This window comes from Cicer arietinum, chromosome 4 (genome assembly GCF_000331145.2).
Source record: "Cicer arietinum cultivar CDC Frontier isolate Library 1 chromosome 4, Cicar.CDCFrontier_v2.0, whole genome shotgun sequence".
NCBI lineage: Eukaryota > Viridiplantae > Streptophyta > Magnoliopsida > Fabales > Fabaceae > Cicer > Cicer arietinum.
The window spans coordinates 35,791,686-35,799,008 of NC_021163.2; positions in this window are offsets into that span (position 1 = coordinate 35,791,686).

The window sequence follows — 7,323 nt, forward strand, 5'->3', positions numbered from 1 at the left end:
CTAGTACTATTTGTTGCTTATTATCCAATGCTGATGAAAACTGGTTATGGCATAAGAGAGTGGCTCATATACATATGGACCACTTGAACAAACTAGTTAGTAAACAGTTAGTACTAGGACTCCCAAATAGAAAATTCTCTAAGGATAGATTGTGTGACTCCTGTGAGAAGAGTAAACTAGTTAAGTCATCTTTTCCCCCCGATAGACTTAGTTCAAACCAATAGGGTCTTATAGTTGGTACATGTGGACTTGTTTGGTCCATCTCAGGTTAGAAGTTTTGGAGGAAACTTGTATGGTTATGTGTTAGTAGATGATTACTCTAGGTATACTTGGACATTTTTCTGACTCACAAGAGTGAGGCCTTCTCTATTTTCAAAAGATTTGCAAATTTAGTTCAAAATGAGAAGAACCAGAAAATAATATCCATCAAGAGTGATCATGGTGGAGAATTCCAGAATGATTCCTTTAATACTTACTGTGAACAGAATGGAATTCACCATATATACTCAGCCCCTAAAACTCCACAGCAAAATGGGAGTAGTAGAAAGGAAGAATAGGTCTTTAGAGGAACTAGCTAGAACTATGATTAAAGACTCAAATCTTCCTAAGTATTTCTGGGTTGATGCTATAAACACTGCCACACATGTAGTGAATAGAGTTCTTATAAGGCCAATACTTAGAAAAACTCCCTATGAGTTATACAAGGGTAGAAAACCAAACATCTCTTACTTTAGGGTCTTTGGATGCAAGTGCTTTGTGTTAAACAATGGCAAAGAACATCTAGGTAAGTTTGATCCTAAGGCAGATGAGGGTATCTTTCTAAGTTATTCCCAGTATAGTAAGGCCTATAGAATCTACAATAAGAGAACCAGAACTATAGAGGAATCTGTTCATGTTAAGTTTGATGAACTATTTGCTGAAAACTTGAACAACACTCCTCCTATAGTTAGTGATTCTTTGGATGATATTGTAGAATCTGAACCAATAGAACCTAATGAACCTGTACCTCCAAACAACCTTGATTGTGTAGAACCTATTAGGGAAGGTGATTTACCTAAGGAATGGAAGTTTACCAAAATCCATCCCATAGACAACATTATTGGAGAGATTTCAAAAGGAGTTTCAACTAGAAAATCCCTCAGAGAATTCTGTAACCTCACAGCCTTTGTATCTCAAGTAGAACCCAAAAACATAAAGGAAGCTCTTATGGACCATGACTGGATAGTTGCCATGCAAGAAGAGCTCAATCAGTTTGAGAGAAACAAAGTGTGGATTCTAGTTCCAAAACCAGAAGATAAACATGTAATAGGAACTAGGTGGGTGTTTAGAAACAAAATGGATGAGAATGGGGTAATTACTAGGAATAAGGCTAGGCTAGTGGCCAAGGGTTACAACCAAGAGGAGGGAATACACTATGATGAAACCTATGCCCCTGTAGCTAGACTAGAAGCCATTAGAATACTGCTTGCTTATGCATGTATAATGGACTTTAAACTTTATCAAATGGATGTGAAAAGTGCCTTTTTAAATGGAGACATCCAAGAGGAAGTCTTTATTAGTCAAACACCTGGTTTTGAAGATCCTATGTTCCCAAACCATGTGTTTAAACTGACAAAAGCCCTCTATGGCTTAAAACAAGCTCCAAGAGCTTGGTATGAAAAGCTGAGCAATTTCCTCTTACAAGAAAAATTTTCAAGGGGAAATGTAGATAAGACACTTTTTATCAAAAGACAAGGAAAATACATTCTATTGGTCCAAATTTATGTTGATGACATTATCTTTGGATCAAAAAACAATAAGCTTTGCAAAGAATTTGAAAATACAATGAAAGGAAAATTTGAAATGTCCATGATGGGAGAATTAACTTACTTCTTGGGATTTCAAATTAAGCAAAGCAAGAATGGAATTTTTCTAAGTCAAACCAAATACTGTAATGATCTTTTAAAGAAATTTGGTTTTGATAAGTTTAAATCCATTGATACACCTATGAGTCAAGCTTGTCATTTAGATCGAGATGAGAAGGAAAAATCTGTAGATGTGACTATGTTTAGAGGCATGATAGGATCCTTACTATACCTTACAGCTAGTAGACCAGACATTATGTTTAGTGTTTGCATGTGTGCTAGATACCAAGCCAATCCAAAAGAATCCCATCTAAGTGCAGTCAAAAGGATATTTAGATATCTTATAGGAACCAAAAATCTAGGTTTGTGGTATCCAAAGGGATCTACTTGCACTCTAGTTGGTTATTCCGATTCTGATTTTGCTGGCTGCAAATTGGACAGAAAAAGTACATCTGGTACTTGCCAACTATTAGGGAACTCACTTGTTTCTTGGCATAGCAAGAAACAAAATAGTGTTGCACTTTCAACAGCTGAAGCTGAGTATGTAGCTGCTGGTAGCTGTTGTGCACAAATCTTATGGATGCAACAACACCTTTCTGACTTTGGTGTTGATCTAGGTACAGTGCCCATCATGTGTGATAATACTAGTGCTATTAATATCACCAAGAACCCTGTCATGCATTCTAGAACCAAGCGTATAGAGATTAGGCATCACTTCATTAGAGATCAATATCAACAGGGTAAGATCAAGCTTGAATATGTCAATACAGCTGATCAGTTGGCTGATATTTTCACCAAAGCCTTACCCAAGGATAGTTTCTTCTTTATAAGAATGAAACTTGGTATTATAGATCTCAATGAAATCTGATTCATGTGACAAAATCGATTGCAACATCGATTATCCTGTGATCAGATAGGAAAACTGCATTACAAAATCGATTGTATAATCGATTTATGATGCATAGTGTTTTAATTGGCAAAATTAAAAACACGATAATCGATTGCATAATCGATATATAGTACTTAGTATCTTATTTGTCTATGTCACAAACTCTATAATCGATTTCATAATTGATTTAACACATCTTAGAAGTCAACTTGCTGGATTTTACATCAACTTAATCGATTGAGGAATCGATGGAAGATTTGGGAAATCGTTTAAAGAATCGATTTGATAATCGATTGTTTAGTTAAGGCATCCACAAATTTGAGAAGTTTTCAAACCTCAAACCCGAGCATCGATTGGGTCAGATGTTTTAAGAATCTGCTTTTAAAGGAGTCGATTTGGAAATTGATGCTGAGATTAGAAGGTTTCTGAACTTATGAGGAAATCGATTTGGACATCGATTTACTAACTGAAGGATCAATTACGAAATCGATTTGGAAATCAATTTACACGACGACCGTTGAGAAAAATTATAGCCGTTGGAAGTGAGTGTAACGGATACTTTGTCATCTCACTCAAGTAACGGTAATACAATCGATTTGGTAGACCCAGAAGTGAAATAAAATCGATTGGGAAATCGATTCTGAACAGTTCTATATAAACCCTAAATCGATTTCTCAACCCATTTACACCATCAATTCATATTTTCTCACCGAACTTCAAATTTTTCTGCATCTTAATCCTTCTCAATCAATCTCAAACATCTTCTACCTACAAACTATACTATGGCACGAGTGAAACAAACTGCTAGACCTCAATCTTCTTCGTCTGAATCAGTATCCCTAGGTTCATCTTCTACGTCAAGTGAAAGAACACCCCCTCTCGACCTCCTTCACCACCTGCCAAAAGAGTCTCAATACCTACTCATAAGGTATTAGCCAAGGATAAACGGAAGGCGGTTGCAATCTCTCAAGAACCAACTAAAAAGAGGAAAGCTCCTCCAACTGAGAAACTCATGGGAGATGCCATGAAAGAAGCAACACAGAAAAAGAAGAAGACTTACCCCCAACCAAAGAAGGTTCAGCCTCCCAAAGGCAAACTAGTTGAAGAAACTGATCTTCCTTCTTCTTTCGCAAAAAGAAAAATCCCAGAGGCAAGGACTCTGGATTTTACATATTTTGACTCAAATGGTTTTACCTTCCAAAACCACTTGAGATTTCATGGTTTGGTGGATTTCCTTTCCTGCTCTCTCGAAATCTACCCAAGGCTAATTAAAACCTTTTACTCAACTTTCAAGCTAACAAAAACTGGATTTGCTGCTGAAGTCAAGGGCAAGAGAATCTCATTAACGTTTGAAGAATTCTCTAAGCTGACTGGATTACCGTTCTATGGTGAAACCATTGATGGAAGAACAGAAGCTGACTCTGATGATGAAGCATGGGAATCATCAGTGGACAGGCATACGACCATATAGGACCTGATGATAGAAGGTTTTGTTGAGAAGGTATCCCTTCCAACGGGTCAGACGAAGGTTCATCATCGTATGCTCATGCATGTTCTAACACGAATGTTAGTACCTCGCGATGGAAATCACGTCGTTGTACAGAGGCTGGATATCATCCTGCTTTGGGGACTGTACAAGGAGCTCAGGATGAGCTGGGCTTGAATCGTGTTGCTGAATATGGTTGAATCAGCACAAGGCAAGCTACTGCTCCCCTACCCCCAGCTGGTTACGAAGATTCTGAGGCATTTCAAGATATCTGTTGCCAATGAAGAATCTGTCAAAACCACTTTAACTTTTGGTGAATCCATTGTTAACCAGATGCAATTGAAAAGGATCAATGGTATTTGGACAAGGATGCAACCAAGTGCTGATCAAGCACAACCAAGTGTTGAACCAACTAAGCCAACTGAAGCACCATCTGAGCTTATGGCTAAGCTGTTGGAGCTGATGTTATCTCAGGCTGCCCACAATGCTAGGGTGGAAACCTCTCTTAGAAAGCTCCAAGCAACTTTGAACTCTGTAGTTCAAGATGAGGATGCAATCCAAGAGCACTTGGGACTCAAAATGTCTTTTGAATACATTGTTGAGATTGGCAGAGAAGCAGCTGAAGAACAAAATCCTACCAATCAAGAAAGTGTTGAACCTCATGGTGAGGAGACACTTGCTGAGGATAATACAACAGTCTCAACCTCTCCCGTTGATGATAATGAGGAGCAGTCCTAGTTTAGTTGATTAGGATTTCGTTTTTTCTTTGTTGCTTTGTAATTTTTTTGTATATATCTTATGTTTCTTTTTGTTTAATCACTCTCTCTTGTAATTTCTTTTTGTATTAAATGACAAAAGGGGGAGATTGGTTTAACCTGTGATATTACATATTGATTATATGATGCTCTGATTATGTGATATTGCCCTGATTAATGCTCTGACCATTAACTTGAGATATCTGGTACAATGCACTCTGATACATATCTGATACAATGCATTCTAATACATAATAATGTACCTTGTTTTTGATTTAATTCCCAAACACACAATACATATGAAGTATTTGATTGATCTAATGATTTGAATTGAGAAACATTTCAGGCAAACAAACAGACACTATACACATGGAACAAAAGCTTGGAACTCAAAAAATCAACCAAAAGTGGAGGATGCGCTTGAGAAAGATGCAAATTTGTATAGTGTGATTAGTTGTCATAGTAGTTGTTTTAATAGACTAATCACTATGATTTCATACCTAAGTATTTGCCAAAGAGAGTAAATCAATCAACTAATAAGTCAATTGATGAATCAATTGGGCAATCGATTGTCTGACTCAGAACAAGAGTTTTTACTAAGTAAATCGATTGGGAAATCGATTACTTAAAGGTTTTCAGTGAAACCTGAGTTATGGGCTTAATCCAATCTATTGGACAATCGATTGGGACATCAATTGAGTAATCGATTGTGTGATTCACAGAACCAACCAATTTCTGAATCAATCGATTGGCAAATTGATTGTGGCAAAGTTTTTCATCAGGAATAAGTTCTGTGATACATCAAATCGATTGGGACATCAATTGAATTAGAATTCTTAAACTACAAGTTTTGTGATAATCGATTAGGTAATCGATTGACGTTAAGCATTTATCAGAAACACTTGGAATAAATCGATTGGCACATTGATTTTGACAAAATGGCTGAGGTTCTGTAACAAGCACAATCGATTTTCAAAATCGATTGAAATAAATGTCTAAGTCACTATGACCAGCAGAATCGCTTGGCAAATCGATTGAAACTGAATGTCTAAATCACTGTGACTAGCAAAATCGGTTGACGAATCGATTGAAGTTAAATGTTTGAGTTACAGGAAGAATTCAGCTCATTTCCAAATTGATTAGGACTATGAATATACGTCGACTGAGCAATCGATTGTTTTGATCTCGTAGTTTGAACAAAACACCTATAATCGATTACTCAATCGATTTTGATATATTCTTAGTTTCAGTTTCTGATTGATGTATCAAATGAATCGATTGGCAAATCGATTCATGCTTATATGTTCAAGATTCAAGAAAAACAAGACACGAGAAAATCAATTGAGCTAGTTTTAAACCTTTATACAATCGATTGAGCAATCGATTGTCCTGATGTTTTTCTGAATATATATAAGCTGACTCAATCACTTTTTAAAATAATTTTTGAATAAATACTGATACACTTTTTCATAATCCTTTGAAAAACACTTTGAGAGAAAAGTTGTTACAACACACAAATACTCATTGGCTAAAATACTTTTGTGTGAGATCCTACATAGTGATTGAGTCAAAGTCTTGATATTCTTTAATTCTTTGTGAAAGACAAAATTCTGTAATTGAAGTTTTAGAAACCCAGTAAGTACACTGGTGGATATCTTTGTTGGTGTGAGATCATCAAGAAGAAGTCTCACATTGATCTTGTGAGAGTTTGGCGAATAACTCCAAGGATCAGGTGGTATTGTAATAGAAGTGAGTGAGTTGGATAGATAGGCCTTGTGTGAGCTGGACAATCTGTAAAACGTACTCAAGTCAATTCTATTGGAAAGGCTGAAATCTGGTTTGGATTTCAGGACTGGATGTAGGCTATCAAACTGATAGCTGAACCAGTATAAATCTTGGTGCACTTGTTTCTTATCCTTACTCTTTACTTTGCATATTAATCTTGCATGTGATTTTAAATTTCCGCTGTGTATAATCTGTATGAATCTTTTTTCCTGAATATATTTTGCTACCGATCTTTGATAATCTGTTTAATAATTCTCATATTTTTAACTAATAGAGGCCATTATTTCTAACAATTGGTATCAGAGCCTGTTCTTTTTTCTAGACTAACTGTCATAAAAGAAAATGTCCTCTGTAGAATTTCTGGGAGAAGGTGCATCCTTGGCAAGGCCCCATGCATTCAATGGAGCTGCCTACATGTATTGGAAAGAGAGGATGTTAATTTTTCTTGAAGCTTGTAGTCTTGATATTCTTGAAGCAGTAATAGATGGTCCTTTTGTACCAACCATAGCTGGCACAAGTGATTCATCAATCCCAAAACCCAGATCAGATTGGTCTGAGGATGAC